At 38.0% G+C, this 26,707-nt stretch overlaps 1 long non-coding RNA gene across 12 annotated transcripts in view; it reads right to left on the bottom strand.

Annotated features, from left to right (window-relative positions):
- The window catches only part of LOC102161687 (uncharacterized), a 308,192-nt gene that overhangs the window by 141,052 nt on the left and 140,433 nt on the right, over nucleotides 1-26,707 (bottom strand). For 10 of the 12 annotated variants that reach the window (XR_014819669.1, XR_014819665.1, XR_014819654.1 and 7 more), the window contains one exon: nucleotides 21,115-21,255. This is a non-coding gene — a long non-coding RNA (uncharacterized LOC102161687). Of the gene's footprint in view, nucleotides 1-190; nucleotides 258-21,114; nucleotides 21,256-26,707 lie in introns of all 12 variants that reach the window. The other 2 variants (XR_014819659.1, XR_014819672.1) reach the window with 1 other exon arrangement.

Genomic DNA, 26,707 nt, shown 5'->3' with positions numbered 1-26,707 from the left:
GTTGCTGTGGCTGTGGTATAGGGCGGCTATAGCTCCCATTAGACCCCTAGCCTGGGAACCTCCATATGCCGTGGGTAGGGCCCTAGAAAACACACACACACTCACACACAAAAGAAGATACTCATTCTAAGGCTTTTGCTCTGTTTTACCACAGTACCATTGAACTGGGCTCTTGGCTACTCTTCCTGACCTTGTTTTCATCAGGCACATCTCTGGGCTTCATTCACCCTAGTTTTTCTGCCAATGGTACACTTCACCTAAAGACAATAGATATGTATGTATTTTAGGACAACCAATGAATGCCTGGAAGTTAATCAGCAAAGGTTCTCTTTTTAAAGATCTTTTAGGAAATGGAAAGATAACGTTGGTATCAACCTTCCAAGTCGTTCATGATTTTTTTTCCTCCTTGAGACCTAGAAATTTCTCTTCTCACTTCTCCAATGTCCCATCTCCTACTTGAAGAACTAAACATTGTTTAACCAGAGTATTGTATTTCTCCATCTAACTCTAAATTCCAGCGCTCTGCTATTTTCCATATCACACCATCATTGCCACCCCCACTGCTAGTCCAATGAACTCTTATCTGCTTAGCACGGGCTCCAAAAATCACTTGCCGGTGATTCTACCCCAAGAAAATTCATCCCCCAAAGCAAAATATTCACATCAGAGTAAAAAACCCCAGCAAGTCTCCAAAAATCTCTGAAGGTGGAGGGATCTCAAAGGGTGAAGCTATAAGTCAGCTTGTAAGATATAAATCCTAGAATACATCTTTCCTGTCCCTTGTAGTTTAAAAAATATGCTACATCTCAAGTGCCCATGTCATTCATTATGATGGTTCTATCAATAATGATAATAACTAATATGTAATGAGTATGACTTTGAGCTAGGCATTATTAGAAACATTTTAATGTAATGACTTTTTCTCTTCACTTAAAAAAGCAAACAAACAAAAAACCTCTTACTATTGTTGTTCCCAGGTAGGAAACAAATCATAGACAGTTTAAGTAATCTCCCCAAGAACCCACAGCTAGTAAGTAACAGAGCTAGACTGAAAATGAAGGTCTCAACATGACCCTTGCAGCCACTTGCCAAAAAAAAAAAAAAAAAAAAAAAAAAAATCACATTTACAGAGGTTGAGTAAGTATTTAGAAAAGAGGCAAGATCAATATTTTATCTATTTGTGGTTTTTTTTTCCCTCTTCCATTTCCTATGCTATTTTTCTTTCTTTCTTGCTTTCTTTTTTTTTTTTGTGGTTGCCTTCTCATTTATTTATTTATTTGCAGTATTTAAATAAGTATTTTTTCATTTATTCAAAAGCATTTGAGAACCACATATTAAGTTGGAACTATCATGCCTGATATTGTAAGAAATGCAAAAGGGAACTCATTTAATTCACTTAACAGGTATCTGTGGAGCAATTTCTATCTTCCCTGCACTCTGCTGGGCTCAGGGGATACATCTCTGATCTCCTTCCTTGAGGAGTTTACAGAGATGTCCAAGGACAAGCAAACAGTGCAGGGTGTGTGGTGCTCCCACAAGGGGACAGTTTACAATTCTGCATGAAGAAATGGGATCATTGAGTGGATTATCATAACTATCAGAAGGGGGGAAATGAGTGTTTTTATTCAAAGAAGGTTGAAATGACTTGCGTGACGTCAGTGTAAATAGTTCATACCAGGTCAGGTTTGGGGCTCTAAATTGGAGCTACTGATGAATATTCCGTTTCTTCAGGGGACAATCACATTTTAGGAGCTGATGTAGCCCATGAGAATGATCTGGGATCTGAAAAGGCACATATTAAATGAGCTTAGGAGAGCTAGTCTTGTGGAAGGGAGGGACAGAGGTTGAGGGGGCCTAGGGTGACAAGCCAGACATGAGCCCGAGGTAGGGAAGTGGCAGCAGGGATGAAAGGGAAGGGGAGATGCAAAGAACACGGGAGAAAGAAGACACAAACCCTTCCCGGAGAAATGCAGTGGGCAAGCAGAGGGGTTGGAATCAGCAAGAATCAGATGTGCCCCTTACTAGCTATGTGACCTTGGTGAGTCCTCCTACTCTTTGTCTATAAGATGGATGTGACAATATGAAAGTCACAGCTACTACCTCCATAAGAATTCAATGAGGCCACAGTAGTTATACTATTGGTGACCCTCCTCAGACCTCTCTGTCATCCTCTAACTCCTTACTCCATCTCCTATTGTCAAAGTTCAAGGCATCCTTGGGGAAAAAGCCATAAATAAGGAAATTTGTAAATGGATAAAGGTGGTCTCTGGTTTCCCATGAATTGGGTTTGGTGAGCACCCAGAAAATATCACTTTCCTTTTCCTCATTCATTCTGAACCAACTAGAAACAGATAAAATAGTAAAGCAGACATAGACCAAAATGTCACCTTTACCACTTGCAAAGCTGATATTAGGGAACGTGGCTTTTACCTGCGCCATCCCTTCCTAATATAGAACACAGAGATAATCAGACCTCTACCTACCCCCAGCCACAGGCACAGGCTTTGCTGGATGGCCAGACGCCCTCACATGTTACACGTACTACAGAGAGAAGGACGGGAAATTTCTGTACCCAGTGACTCACTCTGAAGAGGAGAGGAGAGAAGCAGGCTGGGTTTCACTGATTCACTAATCAATGGTCATTCTGCTTCCATGAGTTAGGACACGGGAGACCCAAAGGGTTTACACTGGTGTGGTCCCCTCCATGTGGAAGGCAGGAGCCAGCTTAGTTTAGGGAAGAGCGACTCCTACTTAGCATCCAGCCCCATCCTGCGCTCTCTCTCTCATCCTCTTTTCCTTGAGTCCCAATTTTTCACCTTCTCACCTTCTCACTTGGCTCTTGGTGCCTTATTCACAGTTAAAGCAGAACTGCTTTCCTTCCCAGAGGGTTGGATCCTCAACAGGAATTCAAATCCCTTAAATGAGAGGAATGGAGGTCCTGAGGGGAGTTTGGATGGTGATTTGTGCAGTCGATAGATCCTTTGCAGGGCTCCTGAAAGCAATACTCCCTCAGGTAATAATAAGCTGTCAGTGCTCCAAAGATATTTCACTTTGTCAACCTGGGGCCCAGGGCATAGAGTACTTGTCTTTCCTGAAGCAACTTTTCTCACTTTTAGGGAGCTATATGACTCCGCTGGGGTTGACTCTTCTAGAAGCATCCATTTTGCACAATGAAAATACAACTAGACAACTTCAGAAGGAAAATGAAACATGTGGGTTGACTCACCAAGTGCCTCAGTTTACACTATTATCTGCCACTCACCCGGGTTTTTTCCTAATCCTCCTCAACCGTTATAGAGGAGGAAAGTCCTAGCCTTTGACCAGAAGGTCTGGCTCTATTTCTTTCTAGCTTCAGAAACTTAGACACACAATAACTTTTCTGAGTGTCTATTTCCACAATTAAAAAAGGCTTTACCATATGTCAGTCAGTGGGTGAATGGCTAAACAAATTGTTGTACACCCATACAATGGAATTTTGTTTTTGTCGTTTGTCTTTTTAGGGCTGCACCTGCGGTGTATGAAGGTTCCCAGGCTAGGGGTTGCATCGGAGCTACAGCTGCCGGCCTATGCCACAGCTCATGGCAATGCCGCCAGATCCTTAACCCACTGAGCAAGGCCAGGGATCGAACCCGCAAACTCATGTTCCTAGTCAGATTTGTTTCCACTGTGCCATGACAGGAACTCCCCCATACAATGGAATATTATACTGTAAAAAATTAATGAGCTATCAATCTATATGAGATGCACATTGCTAAATGAAAAAAGCCAGAAGTCAGCCTGAAAAAGGTGTGATTCCAACTACATGGCATTCTGGAAAAGGCAAAACTATAGATATAGTAAAAAAAAAAAAAAAAATCAGTTGACAGAGGGAAGAAAGAGAGAGAGGGGGTGAATGGGTAGAGCACGGGGATTTCTGAGGACAGTAAATTATTCTCCGAGATACTGTATTAGTAGATACATGGCACTATATGTTTGTCAAGACTTGCAGAACCGGGTAACACAAGAGTGGGCCCTAATGTAAATGGTGGGCTTTAGTTACTAACGAAGTATCATACCAGCTCATCAATTGTAACAAAGGCACCAAGCTCAGGCAAGATGCTAACAATAAGGTAAACTGAGGGGAGGGGTGTATATGGGAACTATGGAAATTCTATACTATATGCACAGTTTTTTCTGTACACCTCAAGCTTCTCTAATAAACAAAATCTATTACATTTTTTTTAAATGGGGCTTTAATATCTACTTCTTTCTGTTGTCAAGAGGTCTAAAAACAATGCTCCTAAGCACGCCTGGCACCTAGCAACTACTCAGCTTGTCAAATGCCCAAGACTCCAGCTGTCTCCCCTTCTCCTTCCTAAGTGCTTAAGGGTGGTTACTTTCCCGGTAATGATCATATCTAGACCTCTTCTGTCAGTGTTTGTCTAGACATCATGGTGAGTATCCCATAAATCTAGCTAATTTCCAAAAACCCAGGTCCTGGTTGTTGGTTTTTCCCATTGTACCAATCTTGTCTTGTCTTTTTTTAACCAGCAGCTCTTCCGACCTTAGGAGTCTTCCTGGCAGCTGCAGTGTAGTTGTGAAGAGCATGGGGACCAGAGCCAGACTGGCTGCACTTACATCCCAGCTCCACTATCTACCAAGGGACCAGGTGACCTTCTACAAGTTGTCTGCCTCTGCTTCCTCATCTGTTAGTGTGATAAAACTAATACCTCCTGCACATTTTTTGAGATGACTAAATGAGATGACCCATGAAAAGCAATTAATAAAAAATTAATGTTATTTTCTTAAATGAGAAATTACATGTAAAAGTTTTTTTTCTTTTCTTTTATTCATTTCCTTCCTTCCCTCCCTCTTTCTTTCTTTCTTTCTTTCTTGCTTGCTTGCTTGCTTGCCTCACCTGTGGCATGAGGAAGTTCTGGTGCCAGGGATCAAGCCTGCGCCACAGCAGTGACCCGAGCCACAGCAATAACAATACTGGATCCTTAATCCCCTGAGCCACCGAGCAACTCCAAAGATTTTTTTCTTTATGGCCATTGGTTCTCTCCATATGGCTTTGCCCACAGTCACACATGTACCATTGGGAAAGAGAAGATGTGTTCCTCCATCCATTTCCCTGGTAAATCTTGGAGTTTTGTCAAGCAGACGGTGAGTCTGTATACGAGTTTTCAGATTGATGTTAGACTGACCCGACAGCCAGATCCACTGTTAACATAAGATCTTGATGAGGAAAACACAAGAATAACTTGGAGCTCCAGAACTCTTGGTTTAACTTATAAATGATTATCTATCTTTGCTATAATAAAGCATGTGGATAGCTGGTTGCTAATTATATGTTGAGTGCATATATAGGGGACAGCCATCCCTAATCAGTTCTGCATTTTCTGCCTCTTATTTGATAATACAACAGCCTTCTGCATTTTGAAAGTGGGCTATTTTCCCTCTTTCAAGTAGGAAACAAAGATCTTCCAGATGGACGATGGGATCACTTCTCCCTGGCCCGCTTCCCTCTCCACACCTTGTCCGCCACCCCCGAGCTCTCCTGAATCGAACAGAACTGCCATCCTCAAGAAGCGAGCTAAGCGAGAAAATTCAAGCTCATTATATTTACTTTCAGCACATTTAGATCAGCAGCTTCATCTGGGACTTAGACCCACAATGTTGGTGATGCAGAGAGCCAGATATTTAGTCACATCAAAGCAATTTGCTAATTGCAGATGCTTCCTTTCTGTTTAATGTTTCATGTGCAAGATTAGGTGGTTGATTTAACTGGTTCATAGTGCTTGTTTTATCTCATTAGCTATCTTTAAAGGAAATCAAATCATGTCACATATAGACAGAGGACGTTCATTATCTGGAAAACATAATAGAACAACCTGTATATGAGTGTGAGTATGAGAGAGATGATTTAAGTCACTGCTAATTTTCTAGCATTTTAAGTATATGAGAACTTAGATACAGAGAAAGATATTAACCTGAAAGATTGTCTCATATATGAATTACGTATCTATGCATGTCAATTATAACCTGTGCACTGAACATAACCATCAATTAAACATACACATCCTTTATTTTAGCATAAATAGCTACTCATTTATAAGTTAAACTAGGAGTTCTAGAGCTGCAGGTTATTCTCATGTTTTCCTCATTTCATTTCTCTTTAGTACATTTTCAAATGTAATTCTAGCAAAACGTGCAGTTAGCTTTAACGTTGTTCCACCTATCTTTTGCTCTGTGTTCCTGCTCTAAGCTTTATTTTTGTAGACCCAAGCTAACCTTTAATTTACTAAGTGCTCAATTGAAACATTTCAACCTGAGACAAAGCAGAGTTGTCATATTTGAAAGAAAAAAAGTCAGAAAATTTCCAGAGGAAAAAGAACCTGCAAAATTTGTGCTTTAAACATTGCTCTGGTAGAAGGTGTTGATGGTGGCAGAGGCTGTGTAAATATAGAGAAGGGAGTGTATGAGAACTCTTTGTACATTCTGTTAGGTTTTGCTGTGAACCTAAAACTGTTCTAAAAAATAATTCACTTAAAAGAAAAAAATTCTCTGTGATATTAACATCAGAAAACAAATGTGTTCAGGGCCATAAACCAGGGCCTTGTATAGGTTTAGCCTGTAATAAGGACTAATGCTTGTACTATTTATACTGCCATGCCGCCAGCATATAGATATCACGATAGCCAATAACAACTCCTTAGGGGATGTTTATCATGTCACTGAGCTTTGAATTCACAGAGCTTTACCAAGCACATCAGCCACCGAGGATTATCAAGGAGGGGATCCTTCATAAAGATCACTACTTTACATGATCGAATACAACAGTCTTTATATCATAGTGATGTTTTGTTAGTCTCTGAAAATAAATATAGACAAGTGCAGTCAAGGGCACCCTGAGACTCTGCTCTCCCTCTCTGTCTCCCACTCCTACTGCCAAGGAGTGACTTATCTCTACACACTCTCCAGACCCAGTGTTCTCATCCCAGAGTTTGTATGTGGATCTGAGGGGGCCGCTCAGGTTTCCCAGTCTTTCCCCGATGGACTCAGGACTACATGGGCATTAGTGATGCTCTGGTCCAACTGGGTCAACCTTATCTACTTGGATTCATGTTCTTGCCATAAGGATGAAGGCATATTGCACTGATATTGATATTTTAAATCAGTTCCTTAATAAGTGAGAGAAATGAGCATAATATTTTAAATGTTTACAATTTTACAATAAAGTTTTTTATTCAACTACAGATAGTTCCTTTTCAGAGATCATTGTACTCTTGGAAGCCACTCTTGGATAAGACCAAGATGCTGATCCTTACTCTAAAGCAGTAGAAAGTAAGGGATCTCCAAACCATTTATTTGTAGAACAGATTGAAGTAAAAACATAATAACTAGTAACATTTTTTTCATCAGAAAAAAATCTATTTCCCAGAGTACAAAAATAATGGCCACATTATAAAGTTGTCTTTCTAACAGAATTTTACTTTCCACTCAAGGAACCCTGCATTAGTTTCTATGAACATCCTGCAAGCAGTCACAATGTTGTTAACCACCTTTTGCTCAGGCCCCATATAATGTAGCTATTCCCATTGCACTGGACTTGGCAGAGCAGATTTTGAAGACCCCAACCTCTTTTAAGAGGAAAATAATTTCTTAAAGGCACTGCATCTACATAACTCTCCCAGCCATTTTCTGCACCACAATTTTTCTCATTTTGCTTCCTTTGTGTTCCATTCAAGGTTTTCCTGCACTGAGACAATCTTTTACATTTTTTTTCTTCTTCTGCCTGCATCAAAGTTAGCACTTTGTTAGGGATGCTTTGCTATCGGCATCTGTTACCTCTTTTTCTTAGGGGCTAAGGAGGAGGCTGCTGTGTGGCTGAAAAAGACTCTCATTCAGTTTGGAATTGCCTCCCTTTGCTTTCCTGTCACACTGTCAAGCTCAATCAGAACGCAATGAAAGTGATACAGAGGCGAGGCTTTGCTGGCGAGACTTAGAACAAAGACAGCTCCATAGCCTAGTACAGATTTCACATCCAATTTAACTCTTTGGAAAAGGATTTCAGGAAATACATAGTCAAGAGTTGAAAAAATGGAGTTGGGTCTACTATAAAGGCTAAAAGTATTATCCTGGCTTAGATAAGCTACAAAGATAGGTTGATACTATTTTCTAGCATAAACCACATTAGCCGGCATTACACATTGAGCTTTCTTTACTCGTTAAGTTGCAAGGAGATTTGAGAGGAATTTAGCAGCTACATAAAATGACTCTTTCATGATTCTAGCTTTAGCAGTCATTTTAGTTGTACAAGGTGCATGAATAGCAAGGACCTAAATCATGTTGTTTAACAAATCTGGTATTAGAGGGTTAGTCTCAGTTTACTTATTAAGAATTTAGTTGAGTAAAGGATTTTAGGACTCAGTTCTTTGTGTAGATGACAATGAACAGGCCAATACTTGTATTTTTGGGGGGAAACATACATCAGCTACACATGTTTTGAACTGTGCTGTTGGGCCCATAACTAATGTTTTGCATTCAATATATTTTTCCACGGGGAGCTAACTGTAAAGAAGAAAATTCATTGAGAAGGACATAGGTCAATGGTGACCTCAATGGCCTTTACTATGACGTCCTTTCTGAAGCCTGGTTTCCCCTTGTTCTTTACCTTAAAAAAGAGACTTGGCTTAATTCTCTGAATTTTTCCAATGTAGGTCATGGCAGGAAATAAGTGTTGTTAGATTAGCGATTTGATTTTAAAGAATGATGGCCCTCATTTTTTCTTGATGGACTTGAAGCATGCTGAAAACATGCTTCAAGATATCACACACCAGTGGTGAATCTTAAACATTCTATACAGCAGCAATAACACTAATGCAATAGTGAGGGGTACCTCCTAGAGTTTAAATGAACGTTCTTTAAAATTGTTATGGTCATAGATGTCACTGTCAAAACACCAATGTTTGTGATTTAGGCAATGATAGGTTTACTTTGCATGTTTATGTAGTTTTATCTTATTGAAAATATAAGTTTTTAGATAACTTTACTTGTACTTACATATACATTTATATACACTTGCAGTGAGAGATTGAAATTATTGTACAGACACAATTGCATTTAAGGAGAGAACAGTTCAAATAACCAGTACTCCATCATCATATTAAAGAAGATATCTCTTTGGAAAATTTTTCATGAACAAGAGATGATTAGAAGCAAGCATATGATAGACACCAACATTTCATCTCTGCATGCAATTATGATACAAATTAGAAATGCTATTATGTTGGTGCTCCATAATTAAGCAAGCAATTAAAAACAAAACTAGTTCATTAATAAATTGTCATAGCTAGGCCGACAAGTGCCCAATGAGGTCACGGTCACGGCAATTGCACAAGATGATGACTAAATCTTCCGGAGAGCAAAAATCCCAACCAACAGCAATGCCTCCATTTCTAAGTCATGTGTTATGTAAGTATCAATTTGTGGTGGGAAAACTGAAATAATTATTGTAGGCAAGTGTGGGGAAGAGGAGAGCTCTTTGTGATGAGTTACTTGTGCCATTTGTAAAAGTGTGGTTGGATGCTAAAATGAAGAGTTAGGTTTACTCAAAATTGAAAATAAAATCTCTTTTGATATTTTATATAGCTATGCTTATTTTCTCATATGTCTCTAGCCAGTTGGCTCATTCAGTTTCTGCTTTTTGGGAATCTTTGCTCCTATCTTAATGAAGATGGTGACTAGAAATTAGCTGTTGCTGGCAGGAGCTGTGAGATCCAGATATTTATATGGATTTTTAAGTGGCCATCAGTTCCCAAGTATTTTCATTTAAAAAAAAAAAAAGGCTTCCCATTATTTCCGGTGAAACCAGATAGTGTCACAGGAAAAAATTATATCAACGATGAACACATTTAATAAATAAGAATGGAAAAAAAAGTAAAATGGCTAATCCCTGTACTAATTATTTGTCCCATTTTTGTTAATACAAATTAAATGTTTCACTTGGTTAATGACAAGTTTGATCAAACAGTTCATAAACTGATGGATTGACTTTGAAATGAATTCAGGGAAAAAAAATGACATGATGTGGAGCTGGCAAAGGGCCGCCTCTAGTGGGAACAGATGCCCAACAAATTTGGCGAGTAGTTTTGTTCTCTTCTATCTGTTGCAGTTCACAATCCTAATGAATGTTATGTTTAAATAACATGAATAAAGATAAAGTGAAAATGAATTCAACTCCAGTTTGAGCAGCAGAATAAAAATGAGCAAACTGTATTATCTTCTGCCACCTAATCTGGGTTGAATTTCCTCTGTATCTTTTTTGTTTGTTGAAGAATCCTTTTCTTGAGTCTCCTTGGCCATTGACAAGGTCTTTTGAGATGAATATGAAAAGATAGATTTAAAGGTTAAGGCCAGGGTCAGATGGTTGCAGATGTTTTGTGAGAGATTGTTCGGTTTAGTTTGTGGTACTTCTCCTGACTAAGGTATTTCAAACAGGCAGACTCATGGCCAGCAACTGTCAATGAATGTTGTTTGTCTCACAATTGATCCATGCAAACACAAACACACAGTAGAAGGAGTGTTTGTTTTTTCTTAGGAGGATAATTTTCCCCCAGTCAGAGGACTTCATCGACAACCAGAGAAGATGCAGTTTTTATTTCTGGAAAGTAGGATATTTGAGGTTTGGCTCCTCAGATGATCATCTGAGACCTATTTTCAGAGGACAAATAACATCATCATGTGACAGAAATGGATTAAACTGTAAAAGATTGCAAAATTTTTGAAGAGGAAGGGAAAGGAAGTAGAACTTGGACATAAAAAATAAATAAATGATAAATGAACTAGTCTCTTATCCCTTGACTTCAAATTCTAATTAATAGCATGAAAATAATGGAATAGGAATTCATGGAGGCCATACTGATCACTGTTGGGATATTTCATTATTTGATTGATTTAGATCAAATTCTGTCCCCTTATAAGGAAGGTTAGAATAAATAGGTGTGTGTGTGTGTATAATGTGTGTGTATATATAATGTGTATATATATAAAGTGTGTGTGCTAGAATTTTTATTTACAATTTATTCAAGTTTATAAAAAAGATTAAAACATCTCCATGGGCCATTTCCCATCCCTCCCTTGAGTGTTTTTAACATCAGGTATGAGCATTGAGCTCCTATAGCTAATTGACTAAGGCCAATGGGATGGTTCCTTTCTACAATATTCAATTCAGTACCGACAAGACTGGGATAGTTTCAGTTTTGATCTCGTGAGGAAGGCTTTTAATTAAAGTATATTTTAGAAAATTCCAGGTAAAAATATCTAGGATCTTGAAAGGCACCAAAAACTATGAATTTTTTGGTCAACATACTAATAGGAAGCTTTTATAGCTCTTACTTTCCTATCATCTCTTCAACATCAGTCACTCTTTACATTTACATTCTTCTGAATTTTTCCCTGCCTAATGCTACTGGGGAGAACCGTGTTTATTATTCTGACTTGATTCTTTGTGAAATAGGTGCTTGATAAGGATTATTTTAAAACACCAAAAGCTCCTCAAGTGCTTACCCTCTCAAAGTTCCTGTAAAGGAGGACAGATAATGACTGTCATCACCGAAGGCAGATCTGGAACTTTCCAATGTTTTAAATACTTGCATACCACACAATATAATCAAAGGGTTTTTGTTTTGTTTTGTTTGCTAGGATGAAAAATCAGATTTTTTTTTGAGGCCTATTGCCTCTGTTGAACATTTAATCACATTTTTAAAAACACAGTGAATTTCCTGATCATTCCTATATGTCTGAATTACTTGAGAATGCTATAGGTTTGCAAAAATTATGAACAAAATAATTATTATGCTTCTTCCTATAATAATGAAGGTATTTGGAAATACAAATGGAAATTTAATTTTCAAATCTACTTCATGCTATCAACACATGCATAAAAGGTAGGAAACATTCTCTTTATAAGGATTCATCTTTGTGAGTTTCAGTCCTTCAGATTGTAAAGGGAAATGTTTTCTTTTTACACAATGTACCTCATCTTACTAAACCATTTAACTACAGAACTCGAGGTTTTTAAGGTTGTGATTTTGGTAGAAAGAGTGTTATCTGTACAACTTTCCTAAATAAGTGGCATGCTATATTTCATTTTTTGTTCTTTGGCTTTTCTGAAGGGAAAAGAAAAAACATTTAAGGAGCCAAAAGGAAAAATCCCACAATAAAAACAACAAAACCTATGTAACAGTTATGGTTTTTGCAAGTGTTGGTTTTAAAAGCTTTGTGATAAAGAGCAATCAGTATAATTTATGCATATGACAATTTTCTAATACATGTTTACAAGTTTTTTTCCTAGTGCACAGTCTGCCATCATTCTGTTTTCATATATGTTCATTTAAAAAGATTTGCCGAACATAAATAAGAACAATTACAGAATTACAGAGTAGGATTACTTCTGAAAAAAAAAATTATCGTCAGTTGTATTCTCATCAGCTATCCTATTTGACTTCATCATTAAGAAAAGTATTCAGGATGTCTAGTGGGTGAAGAGAGCAGAAGTGTGTTTTCATTTTGATATGATAGCTGCATTCAAGTTATTCTCCTCTTTACAATAGATTTTACCTAGCTTTATCTTCATAGGAAGCTGCTTTCGGTTGAAAAGCAGAAGTGAATAGAAGTGTCATGACATGGGATTAACAGTACAACTGGTTAGTAAATCAGATGTTTGAGGTGAAGAAAGTAGAATGTGACATGCGTCAGCAGGATGGACTGGCAAGACTAGAGACAAGGGAAAAGAAAAATTTGAATCATTGGTCGATGCTCCTGATATCTGTGCTATTTTGAAAGCACGTGGTCCATGTAACCAGTCAGTCACTGTAATGAACTCGAGTGCAGATATATGTTCCCAGCAATGTTAGTTCATGTTGAAGGGATCACCATCGAAGACACTAGCCCAAGTTCTGATTCCAACTAATAAATAAAAAGAAAAAAAAAAAGAAAGAAAGAAAGAAAGAAAAGAAAGGGAAAGGAAAGGAAAAATGTTGCTGAGGCTGAAAAACTGGCCAGTAGGGTTCACTTCTAAGATGCCAGACCCCACTGTGGGCTCACGTCCACATTATTCACTAAAGAATTAACTTATTCAAAAAAACTTTCATACTGCCATTTACATAGATTTTATAAAGTACACAAAGTTAAGATTTAAATATTTTGAGTGTTCACCTCAAGTTTTTAACAGATAGAAGCAATCTATTGGGAGCAATTAAAAATGAGTGTTTAGGCACATCCATGGATTTCTTTCCTCCTTCGGGGAGGTAGGTAGGTATCCACACAAACATGTAAAAACTTAAATTTGGTGACGCTTAAAGATTTATCTGAGTAGCTTGGGAGATGATCTAAAAAGTTAAATTTAAAGGCTTAATAAGAGATACTTGATGTCATCATCAGTGTCTTCATGTGGAAGATATAAAAAATTCCACCTAAGTTTGACATTTGCTCCATAACTCCATATTTTTCTGTCTCCATTTTTCTCACAGCAAGTTTCCCTAAGAATAGGGTTAAAACTGTTATGTGCCTAATTTTTACTTAAAACTGTGGCTTTTTTTTTAGAAAAGCAGAATTCACATACTTTAAAAAGCCCATTAAATACTCACACTTTAATATATGTTCCTCAGAAACAAATGTACAGTTAGATAACACGTAAAGAATTATGAATGACTAATTATATTTTGCATATTTACAGCAAAGACAATTAACAAATAGCTTTTATATGCAAAATAAATGAAAAAGTAATTAAGATGCACTAACCAGAGCAGCAATATCAAGTCTGTTGTCTTGTGATTCATTCCTAACAAACATAATAATTATGCATTCATTGTCATATAATTAAAACAGCTCTGTCCTTTAGAAAAATGGTTATTTACTGTATAATAACATGAAGAGTGGCAGAAGTTCTTCATAATGGTGAGCGGGATAATTAAATATTTCTTCTTAGGAAATGCTCACCCCGTTTAGTTTATTATCATAAACTTCTACCAGCAAGCAGCTGAGCCTCAGGAATGCCAAGGCTTCTGTCTGCGGTCTGGGAAATTTGTTTTCCGTTTTGTTCATAAGTGCTCGTCTTTGCCTTGCTGTTGAATTGAGCAGGAATGCCCCTGAGCCTCTGTTCACCTTTCTAAGGCTGGTCCCCCTGGAAGCCACCCCGAGCTGCAGAGGGCTCCAGGAAACAACTCCCAGGGCTGTCTCTCTCTGAGATTTGGTCTGCGTAAGGTGATACTAATGGGTTACGACTGCTTCTCTGCCAGAATATATTCTCTTCTTGAAGATATTCCAGGACATTTACCTCCGAATCACTAAGATAGACCTAGATGTTAACCTGAGACTTCAGATTTGTACTAATTAATTATTAACATCTGGTATCTATCATGTCAGAGAAACCAGCTGCTTTTGAGAAGTACAGCAACAGATTGCAAAGTGGTTACAGTATTTGGTATTTGGTCTACTTACTGTGACAGACGCTACCTTCTCACAGACCAACTGTGGGAGCCATTTTGTTTCCCCAAAACTGAGAACATTTTTCTGTTTATTCCCACCAGTTACATTACACAGAAGCACGGTACCTACGCAACACAATCAGAAATCATTCAAGCAGGAGCTAGAAATTATTTTGTTGACTATTTGGTATATTATTTTTATATATTGATGCTATGGCATTGTCATGAATATACAATCAACAAAATTAACTTATTTTATATAATAAAATCATGTGTCCAGTGGGAGTGGAGAGTGCAGGGGTATTTGGGGAGAGCAGTATCTGTTTATTATCAGTCTGATTTTTAGAAAATATAATAGCCACTTTAAAAATGATTGCTTATAATATCTTCAATATGAGAGAAAGGTAAATCTTAAGTAGGAAAATGTATTGAATTACTAATTAAATTTTTATTATTTAAAATGTCCATCTTTTTAATATACTTGTTTATTTATATATTTAATAATATTAAATATAAACATCAACCTCAGAAAGTAAGAAAATAAGTGGTTTTGGTTAGGTTTTGTGAGTTGACTTTATTAAATACTTGAAACTAGTTATTTCCACAATTATTGAGCTATCATTCATTAATTTATTGAGTTCAAGAAACAGACTGCAAACAGTAAGCATATCATTTTAAGAGCCTTGACCTTATTTGAATGCTTTGTTCCAAACTATTTAGATATTTTCTAAATATTCTATACTATAAGCTCATTTGGCTTGTGACAGAATGGCTATGGACCAAGTAGAGTCTAGAGAATATATGTTCCTTATTTCTGTGTTACATTTAGGAAAGCTTAATCATAGCTTAGAATGCTAAAGAGAAATAACTGCCCAGAAGTGTAACTGGTTAAGTATGTTATTAAAGCTCCTATATGTTACCAACAGAATTTAGGAACAGAAAGGAAATAGAACATGAAATCATAGCAGGGCATTTTGATAGCTACTTTATGAGTAAAAGGTAGAAAAGAAACACAATGCAGTCACATCTTAAATTTTAATGCAAAACAGTGCAGGATTACACTTTGCTGGTATACCAGAAGCACCAGGAAAAATAAAAAAATATATATTTTAGATTTTATAGTTGACTTTTTTTTTAAGGAATCCTAGTACTTCCAAAATAATTTCAAGTAGTCATCATGGAGAAAAAAATCATATGTTTATTCTTTCTAACATTTGTTTTTGACTTATTATCAGTTTTAAAGTTTAGCTAGTTGGGCTGCAAAAAAGGCAAGGAACACCATAATATTTTTTTTTCAATTCTTAATGTTTTATTAAAGGTGTTTGTGTAACTACATATGCATATGTATTTCATCTCATTTAAATTCATATTTCAATATGTCAGTAAACTATCTTGAAGGTTTAAAGAAAAGTGGGTTATTCATCCTTATAATAGGACTATCAGTTTTTGTATCTGCTATGACAGATAGTAAAAATGATCAAACATTATGTACATTCATAGTAATGAGCTTGTTTCTCTTTTCAAGGAACAAAGCTCATGGGGTGCAAGATGAGAGGGTGAAAAGGTGGATGGATGCACCTGTTCATGCTCCTCTGGTTATCTCCTTTCCCAGACTACATATTTCTCAGCAAAATGGGGGAAGTCCAAGCCCTAACTTTCAGACCACATCACGAACATTGTAATTATCCAAAATTTATAATTCACCTTGAAGTTGTTATCTACACCTTTCAATATGGAGCCTCATTATCCACCATGAGCTTACTGTTTTATGTGTACATATCATGGGCCTGCAGTCAGACTACAGAATGGAAAATCCTGGGAGACAAGGACAATGTCTTTTCTTGTATAAGTACTTGAGATGGTGCGTGAGGTGTGGCATTTGCTTGAGAGACACCATTGAATGAATACTTCCATCGTATATCCAACAGACACACACCAAAGGTCTTCACCCCTTTTTAAAATAATGTTGAAGGAGAACCCTGTTTCTGTCTCCATGTTATTCATCCCCAACCCACTCCTTGCTTTCCTCTGCTACATATAGGTTAGGTTCCCACAGAGCTTACAAAAATACAAGCCCGGCTGTGTCTGTAGTTATGTATATGATATAGATGCAATAGAACCTCGATCAATAGTCATTAAATGAGCAATTGACATGGTTAATAAATGAAAGATCAAAATGAAGGAATACATAATGTAAATATGAATTGAATGTGCTCATGGAGATGTGGAAGCGTATCTTTTCAGCAAATGTGAGTATCTTTGCTCAATCTCATCTTTGGCCTGTGTGAAATATGTGATGTAACTATCTACATCAGGGCAGCTTGAACACTCATGCATTAAGCCCATGAAGACTTTCCAGGTATGTGTTTTGGAAATAAATACTCTGGATTTATGAATAGAAGATAATCAAAGGGGGAGATTAGAAAAATAATTGTTTCTGCTGCAGATATAGACCCTCCATTTGAAACTCCCTTTTGGCTCTAGGACCAGACCCTGCTATGATTGTTGACTTAGAGGGTTTCATGTTCTCCCAGGGGGCTCACGTGGAGTCACCATCACTCCCCTGCATAATTGCAGCCCAAACAATTATACTGCAGAAATTTTGGCTGAGAAGAGCCCAAACTAAATGGAACTTTTTTGAATTGATGGCCTTATTATAAAAATTTCTTTAAAAATAATTTCCTAGGCACTTTGTTAAAACTTGATATAAAACACTTACAAGTCTAATATTTACTTATAAGTCTAAACAACCTAGAGCAAAAAGAAAGACTTTTGTAAGGCTGGTATTCAAAAGCAAGACAGAAAGAAAGATCTTAGGTAGAGATAATGAAAATCATCTCAAAATACACTCTCCATCTCACATAAGACTTAATAAAATGGATGATACTCAAGAACGTAAAAAACATGACTGTTTTTATTGCTTGCAACCTTCATTTCTGACTACTGGTTTTCATTGGCTTAATGGATCTCCTAAGGAATAAATATGAGCAGGTGCAAGGTAAAAGGAAGTCTATTTATAGACTCCAAATGATGCCATGTGATTGAAAATTGGGCCTAGAATCAAAATGGCCTAGAATGTTTGAATGTAAGACAGGTGAGTCCAAGAGATTACATATAAAGTTTTCATGGCCCTCTTTGCCCAATAAATCAGCAAGGATTTTCTGAACTCCCCACTTTTGTGCCTTAAGACTCTATTGAAACTTTGGTTTAATTTGAAAAACAGCACTCAAGTAAACCCTATAAAAACTATTGTATAAATATAAACAAACAAAAAATCAAGCTAAAATGCTGTGGTGAAATCCAGGGTTAATATGTAGAAATTAAATACAGACCTTTTCATATATTTTTTTTTAATTTTCTATGTATTTTGTTAGTTTTAGCAAGACAGAATCATGATAATTACTCTCAAACAACTGGTGAACAGCCCACAGGGAGGGCAGGTGAGTTTGCCTTGTCCACTGCACATGGTATGGGCCAGTCTTTGGAGACTTAATACTAGCTCCACACTGAGTACTCCCAAACCCCTTAAAGTCCAGGGTTTAGGGACTGGCACCCTCTGTTCCTCATTTATGTCCCAGATGCAGGGGGTAGGCCAAAAAGAACCCAGTCTTACCCAATCACCCACAAGTGAGGCCAGTTATTTCAGCATGAGGAAATAACCCATCAGGGCTATTTCAGGGAAGGGAAAGGGCAGTGATAGGACAAGAGGCAAGTGAGTACAACAAGAAACCCTTTTGCTGCCCGCCAAAGCCCCCCCACCCCAGTGTGGGAAGAATCAAATTCCACCAGCTTCAACCCAGCTATATTCTATTTGGATAGTAATCCTGAAATGCACATTGATGCTGAAGAAGTCGCTTCTTCAAAACTTTAAGGCAACAATTAAGTATTCCATTGTCATGGCTCAATTAAATGGTTTGGCCTGAGAAAATTGGGGATTGTAAAGTGAGGATGGAATGTGCTTTGATCCTCTTTCCAGGGTTATTGTTTCATTAATAAATGAACATGTCATTTGTCTCACCAGAGGGAGCTCATGCCCTCCAGGCTTTTTTCCCTTTTTTGTTCAGGTTTTATAAAGATGAATTTCCAGTGCTCTGAAATACCATGGATTAGTAGTTAAGCCTGACAGCACTTCGGGGAGTAGCGAGCTTAAAGTGCCTCACACAGGTCTCCAAAGCACTTGTTTACTAATAGAGGAAATCAGCGACCGTCTGCAGCTGCTGATATCGCATTACCATTTGGAAAGACAGTAGCTGAGATAACAAATCACACAGTTTTAATAATTACTCCTGCATTCCCATTTTTTGTTTCCTGCATAACTGTAAAGGCTGGATTTCTTCCAAATAAACAGATAAAAACAGTATGGAACTTTTATCTTTTAATGATAATGACAACACATCATGTTTCACTAAAAGTTTCCTGCTGAATTTTTTCTGATTTCTAGAGTTTCAATAAAATGTAATTATACTTTATAATTCCACTCGTTTAATCTTCACTTCAAAAACTATTCACAGTGAGCAAGTTTGCCAGGCACCCAGAGTAGGGCACAATCCGCCCAGACTCACCCTTGTGGACCAGCTCCTGCATTCTGTCTTGGGGTAAACCTGTCATTGAGACCGCATCCTGTACATTGAGCTGCTTTGCATTCAAATTAATAGCTAGTTTAATTTGAATGTAAAACAGCTCCATTTTTGCCATCATTAAAAAAAAAAGAAGTAAGGCATTTGGCAATGAATGGATGTTTAAGATATGATACATTTGCAACATATTTTTAATCCTAAATTGAACCTATATTAGGATGGGGACATTTTAATATCAATAGATAAGTCATAAAAGAAGCCCTTTTAAAAATCTGCATAGTAAATATGTGCTTTAGGGGTCAAAACTACTCCATTGTACAGATACAGTACAGGGTTTAGTTCATATGGTTGGCGCTAGGCATTTTCCGGCAAATCTGTGTATTGTTACATTTCTATAGTCCAAGAATGGCAATTGATTTTTAAAACACATGCTGCAACTTTATTTGCTCAGTAATTACATGGACTTTATTTGGAGGTCAGTGAAAGAACAACTAAATAGGAAAATGAAGTCTTCCTTCCTCGTGCAATGAAACCATAAAAGTTGGCAGACAGAAAGGAATGCTAAACTTTTTCCCAGAGCTTTGAGTTTGGTTTCCACTGGTCCATGTTCCATTGGGTGATTAGAGAAAGCTTTTTTAAAGCCTTACTTCAGAATGATCTTAATTGGTGCAAGGTTGAGCCCTTTCTAGGAGGGGAGGGAAAAGGTTGAATAGCCTTTTCAAGTCACATGAAAGTTTCTAGGATGAATGTACGATAATTAGATTAATAAGTAGCTTAATTTATCACAGCTGAGGATTTCAACAGCCACACATTAGAGCAAGAAAAAAAGATTAGTGTGATTCTAGTTTGTAAAAAAAAAAAAAAAAATTGTACTGAAACTTGATTAACCTTAAACACAAAGTGCCTTTCTTCCTCAGTCTAAATGTCTGAAGCAGGGAGGGTGTGTGGAGTGGGGAAGTGGGAGAGAGAACCTGAAATAATCAGAAAAGTCCTAATTTATTCCTTTCTGTCCCCCAGTTAATGAGCAGTATCAGGATTGCTGGAACCAACTTTTCCCTTTACTGTTTCTTATCCTTAAAATAATGGGTTGAGCATAAGCCTGTAAAATCTTAAATTATCTTGCCCACCCACATCATAGAGATAGGTCTTTTCTGGTGTGTAACTTGTCATAAGCAGATTCTCCTGTCTGTGTTGAAAAAAGGAAAGAAGTAACATGGTTGGGGAAGGAATGGGATTTGGAGGAGATCATAATTCCGGTTAGTATGTGGTGGGAATATCAGACTTAGATTGTCAGATATTTCCAAGAGTCATCTCTGGGCTTTAAAGCCTGAATTTAGTCGCACGACTTCAAAAATCATAGGTTACCCAAACGAAAGGCAGCAGTAATTTAAGATAAGCAGTAGCCATTGCTAAAACATGTTAAATCAAGACAGTTATTACGAAAGCAAGAATAATTAACTCGGTTAAAAAATCAGATAGGAACCCACACACAAAAAATACGCTTCAAATCAAATTATCGTCCATTGGGAAGGAGTCTTTTCCTCCATCTCCTCCACATGTGCGCAATAAAATATTTTGACAAAAAGTGGAATCTGCTGGGCTCTCTGATGGTCATACCCAACGGGTGGGCTAACATCAGATTTGATTAACCTTCAACTTTCTGACTCCTGGCTAGCTACAAACGAAACTTCGGTGCTGTGTGGAACAAAGCCGCTGGCATCGGCGTTGGATTCGCAGTGGAAGACCCCGGAGTGTGAATCTATGGTACCTGTCAACACTCAACAGTCATCATGATGGGAAGGCAGCTAATGCGAGCCCAGCGGTGGACTGGTGCATGGGGCACTGCCCCTGCAGCTGCGTGGGAGGGTGTGTGGCTGGATGTGGGCAGGCAGTGGTGACACCTTCCACCTGGAAGGGAAGAACATAAAGCTAAAAGCTAAAATACCAGATACCCTGGGTGACAGCCTACCTCTAACACAAGAAAAATCGCCTTGCCTCTGAAGCTTACACAGAAGAGTTCTGGAAAAGGTGTGGGTGTGGTCCCAGCTGAAACGTTGGAAAGTTACCTGGTGTCCAGCCGGATCAATGAGGGCAACGCCAAGGGCACTCACCCACCCGCCTGTGTGGGAAGTTCTGTACTCGACCCGAGGGAAGTCCATTTCCACTGCAGGAGAGGGGGGGCGGCTCTGAACCCCAAGTCTTCTCTTCTGCAGGGATGAGAGAGAAGTTTTAGTTAAAAAAAAAAAAAGTCATATAATGAAAAACTTTTTTTTTTTTTCTGCTTTTTAGGGCCTCACCCTCGGCATATGGAGGTTCCCAGGCTAGGAGTCAAATTGGAGCTACAGCCGCTGGCCTACGCCATCGCCACAGCAACTCAGGATCCCTGACCTACTGAGGAAGGCCAAGGGATCCAACCCGCATCCTCATGGATAAGAGTCAGATTAATTTCCACTGCACCACAATGGGAACTCCCCACATTATTTTAAAATATTGACATTTGGAGTTCACGTCATGGCGTAGCATAAACGAATCCGACTAGGAATCATGAGGTTGAGGGTTTGATCCCTGGCCTCGTTCAGTGGGTTAAGGATCCGGCGTTGCCGTGACCCATGGTGTAGGTCGCAGACGCGGCGCTGCTGTGGCTCTGGTGTAGCTCCGATTAGACGCCTAGCCTGGGAAATTCCATATGCCGTGGGTGCGGCCCTGAAAAGACTAAAGAAAAAAAAATAAAAAATAAAAAATAAAATGTTGACATTTAAACATTAATATAATTATGGACTCTGAATAAAGTTGGAAAACTAAGGCACAGTTAAGCCAGCCGCCAGAACCTGAAAGTGTCCTTTTATCTAAAATGGATATCTCATTACTGGTTAACATTATTTAGTTAGGAGGAGATATGACCTCTAATTTGCCTTTAAATGATTAATTTGGTGTTTAAATAAGTGTCTTTTATTTAATAATGTTTTCTTCAACCAATTCACTTATGTCAATAAACTCTTTGTTTAACCTTCTTAAAGGAAACATTTTCTCTGCTCAGAGGCAATTAATGAGCTATCAAATAAATAGTTACAGGAAAATGAAGTAAAATTAAGGGCTGCCCAGGACAGCAAATGTGCTTCAATCTATGGAGTGGGGACTGTATGTTATTGCCCTCTATGCTGCAGGAAGTGTGTCTGCCATCATCCTCCCATCCAGCTCCTTTCTGTCAGAGTTTATGGCAGAAACAACTCACATGATAGAACCTGTCAACGCAGGAACACCCGGTACACACTAAGAGGCATTTTGTCTTGATTGCTGTTTCTTTAAGTTTGATAAAAACAATTATAAATCTTCAATGTGGGAATGAATCATCATTTTTTAATGAGAAATTAAGGGGAAAATTAAAACATATGCTGTATTAGTATAAAATACTAATATATTGATATACTTCAAGTATAGTTGTTTACAATGTTGTGTTAGTTTCACTTCATGTACAGCAAAGTTATTGAGTTATACGTGTTCTTTTTCATATTCTTTTCGATTATGGTTTATTACAGGATAGTGAATATAGTTCCCTATGCTATATAGTAGGACATTGTTGTTTATCTATTTTATATATAGTAGTTTGTATTTGCTAATCCCAAACTCCTAATTATCCCCTCACCCCCTTTCCCTTTTGGAAACCATAAGTCTGTCCTCTACGTCTATGAGTTTGTTCCTATTTCATAAATAAGTTCATTTGTGGCATATTTTAGATTCCACATATGGGTGATATCATATGGTATTTGTCTTTGACTTAGTATGATAATCTTTACATCCATCCACGTTGCTGCAAATAGCATTATTTCATTATTATTTATGGCTGAATAGTATTTTATATATTATATTTATACACACACACACACACACACAAACATACATTCACATTTTCTTTATCCAGTCCTCTGTTGATAGACAGGTTGCTTCCTTGTCTTGACTATTGTAAATAGTGCTATGAACATTGAGGTGCATGTATCTTTCTGAACTAGTTTTCTCTGGATATATGCTCAGGAGTGGGATTGCTAGATCATATAGCAACTTTATTCTGAGTTTTTTAAAGAACCTTCATACTGTTTTCCATAGTGGCAATATTAATCTCAGGATGTCAAATACTATCTTTTGCAATCTTGGGAACTTAAAAGTGTATCATGGATAACATAGTTTATCATTTTTCAGGTAACTAATTTTAAAATACAGTCTTTCTAGATAGTTATTTATGGCATTAGATTGCACTTTGTTTCTTGGTTATTAATAGAGTAAAAAGCTGTCATTCTGCTTAGCTTTCTATAGTACATGATAAGCAATGTTTTTTAAAAACTTAACCAATAATTACAATCATCAACATTATTTTTAAATTCAGAGTTTTTTCTAATAGGAGTAAATGAGTCACAAAAATCTCTCATTCTCAGAAGCACGCTGAGTGTGGCAGATACTGTACGCCATCCCCTAATAATTATGCCCCCCTTTTCGATGGTTATAGATTTTTGCCCTAAGGCACACGGCCAACAAAAATATAGATGTTTACAATTCTCCTTATAGCTGCTGACTGCAGGCGTAAGACTCAGTTCTGGTCAAGCTGAGGCAAGTGGAAGTGATGTGGGTAACATACATCCTGGTTATGTCCTTAAAGGGCATATCTTCCTTTCCTCTTCCCCTCTTCAAAGAGAAATAAAAAGAGCCTTTAACGACATCCTGGAATAGAGCTGCCCTCCCAGCTCAGCTTCTATGTGGGAGAGAAATAAGCTTCCATCTTGTTTAAAGCCTGTGTTTTCAGCTAAACCTATATCCTAACATATAATAGACATAAATAAATTCAAACTTATGTACTACTTGTGCCACATTAAACTAGCCAATAATTCTCTCTCTTCCTCTCTCTCTCTGTTTCTGCTTTTTAAATTACTCTTCCCTAAAATACACTCTTTTTTTTTAAGAATCTTTTTTTTGGGGGGGGTCTTTTTAGGGCTACACCCGTGGCATATGGAGGTTCCCAGGCTAGGGGTCTAATCAGAGCTGTAGCTTCCAGCCTACACCACAGCCACAGCAACGCTAGATCCAAGCCTCGTCTGCGACCTACACCACAGCTCACAGCAACGCCAGATCCTTAACCTACTGAGCGAGGCCAGGAATCGAACCTGGAACCTCATGGTTCCTAGTTGGATTCGTTAACCACTGAGCCATGACAGGAACTCCATAAAATACACTCTTGATTGAGAAGCCTTCAATACCTTTTGGATGGCTCCCCATTGCCTTATGAATTAAAGACAACCCATCACTTGACATTCAACAGCACACCTTTTCCAGCCTCTGCTGCTCACGTACTTTCTATGCACATCGCCCTACCTTCTCCCGTCATACTAGAGAGTTACACTTTGGAGGTCCTCCCTGTCCTTCCTCTTCTACAGTGCAAGTCTTATCCACCATGTTATTAAGATTTAAAAAAAGAGCTATATAAAAAATGAGGTCTTGGGAGTTCTTCTCGAGGCTCAGCAGGTTGAGAACCCAAAGTATCCATGAGGATGTGGGGTCAATCCCTGGCCTTGCTCAGTGGATTAAGGATCCAGGGTTGCCATGAGCTACAGTGTAGGTCGCAGATGTAGCTTGGATCCCGAGTTGCTGTGGCTGTGGTGTTGGCTGGTAGCTGCAGTTCTGATTCTTCCCCTAGACTGGGAACTTCTATATCCTACAGGTATGGCCCTAAAAAATAAAAAAAGGACCAAAAAAAAAATTGAGGCCTTGACATGACACCCTGACTTTCCTTCATAGCACTTCTTGCAGCTTGTCATTGCACATTCGATCATGCTCTGCCTCCTCTACTGAATTGTAGGCTCCACATGGGCAGGATGATGTCTACCTGTCTCACCAAGTTATCTTCAGGAGTAGCAGAGTTCCTGCCAACTGATAGATAATAGATATTTGTTGAATGACTGGATAAACATCTCTGAGTTTGTTTTCTCACCTATTAAATTAGGCTAATAATATCTGAAACTCACAGAGTTGTTGCTAGAAATAAATGAGATAATATGGAGTTCCCATAGTGGCTCAGTGGTTAACGAACCCCACTAGTATCCATGAGGACACAGATTTGATCCCTGGCCTAACTCAGTGGGTTAAGGATCCAGCATTGCCACGAGCTGTGGTGTAGGTTGCAGACGTGGTTTGGATCTAGCATTGCTTTGGTCATGGCGTAGGCTGGCAACTGCAGCTCTGATTCTACCCCTAGTCTGGGAACTTCCATATGCCATGGGTACAGTCCTAAAAAAACAAACAAACAAACAAACAAACAAATCAAAAAAAAAAAAAAAGAAAAGAAAGAAAAGAAAAGAAAATGTAATGTGTGTCAAATGACTGGCCCTTAATACATACTCAATGAATAAGAAGCAATATTGTGCAGTGATTCATAGAATGAACTCTGGAGTTAGACCTACCTGGGTATGGTTTTAGCCAGGTATTTGTTATACAACATTTGATGAGTTATTTATATTTCCTAGTCTTCCATTTCTTCATCTATAAAGCTGATATGAAATGTACCTGGTACTATTGCTGAATGTATTACATTTGACCTATGTACCTAGTAGGCATTCATGAATGGTAACTATTGCTCACCATCAATCATCTAACCTTTCATTTATTTGTTCAACAGATTTTTTTTTGTACTTGCCTGTGACATGTGGAAGTTCCCTGGCCAGGGATCAAACTCATGCCACAGCTACAACCAGAGCCACAGCAGGGACAAGGCTGGATCCTTAAACTACTGAGTCACCAGGGAATTCCTTTTTTTTTTTTTTAACAGATTTTTTTTATTGATTTATACTATTCACCAGGCACTGGGCTTTGTGCTAGGAATACACAGGAGAACGAATTGAGTGAATCATGGGGCCCACTTCATGAAATCTACAGCTTGGTGAGGTAGACCATTAAAAAAATAAACATGCCAATAAGTATTGGTTGTGCATAACTGCTAAGAAACAAAAGGACAGGGTGCTCTGAGAAAGCCCAGGATTCACAGAAGTAACCACTCTTCATAAGCCAGCTCAAATGGCAGCAGCTCCATGAAACCTGTCCTTATCCCTCCCATTTGCTCCCAGTTATATGGTCTTTCTCCTTCATTCTAACTATATATCACAAATTTACTTTTATTATGGCATTTGTTTTACTCTTGTTTATTTTTACTCATAAGGATAGCTAATGATGACAGCTATTATCAGGGATTCTTACGGGTTTAACTTAAGCCTTTGTCTAATTCTTGCCATCTGGACCAAGAACTTCTGAAGGTAGGCTCTATGTCTTACCCACCTCTGTTGTACCTGTAGATCTAGCAGAGTTCCTGGCACAAATTAAGGGCTCCAGGAATATTTGTAGAATAGAAAGAAATTGCACTATCTTTTTTGACTCCTGCATATGAAAATTTTACCCTAATTCAAATGACTCTCTCTAATCTTTACACATTAGGCTATTTCTTTAGTTAGTGAATTGTCATACATCAACTCCTTTAACATATTATGGATGATGAATAATTCAAAGCATGTTATAAGAGTCAGGGTTTTAATCATTAAAAAGCTTTAACATTCTATGGCAAGAGGGATATTCTTGGAAGAATCCCAGACTAAAATCCCTTAACCAACATCTAAAGACATTCTGTTT

The sequence above is a fragment of the Sus scrofa genome, chromosome 1 (assembly GCF_054392235.1).
Source record: "Sus scrofa isolate SSC_HxYL_T2T_F1_AM1 chromosome 1, Sscrofa_HxYL_maternal_Yorkshire_Landrace_v2.0, whole genome shotgun sequence".
Taxonomy (NCBI): Eukaryota; Metazoa; Chordata; class Mammalia; order Artiodactyla; family Suidae; genus Sus; species Sus scrofa.
Note: the sequence above shows the minus strand (reverse complement) of the source record. Positions and strands in the feature narration are given on the sequence as shown.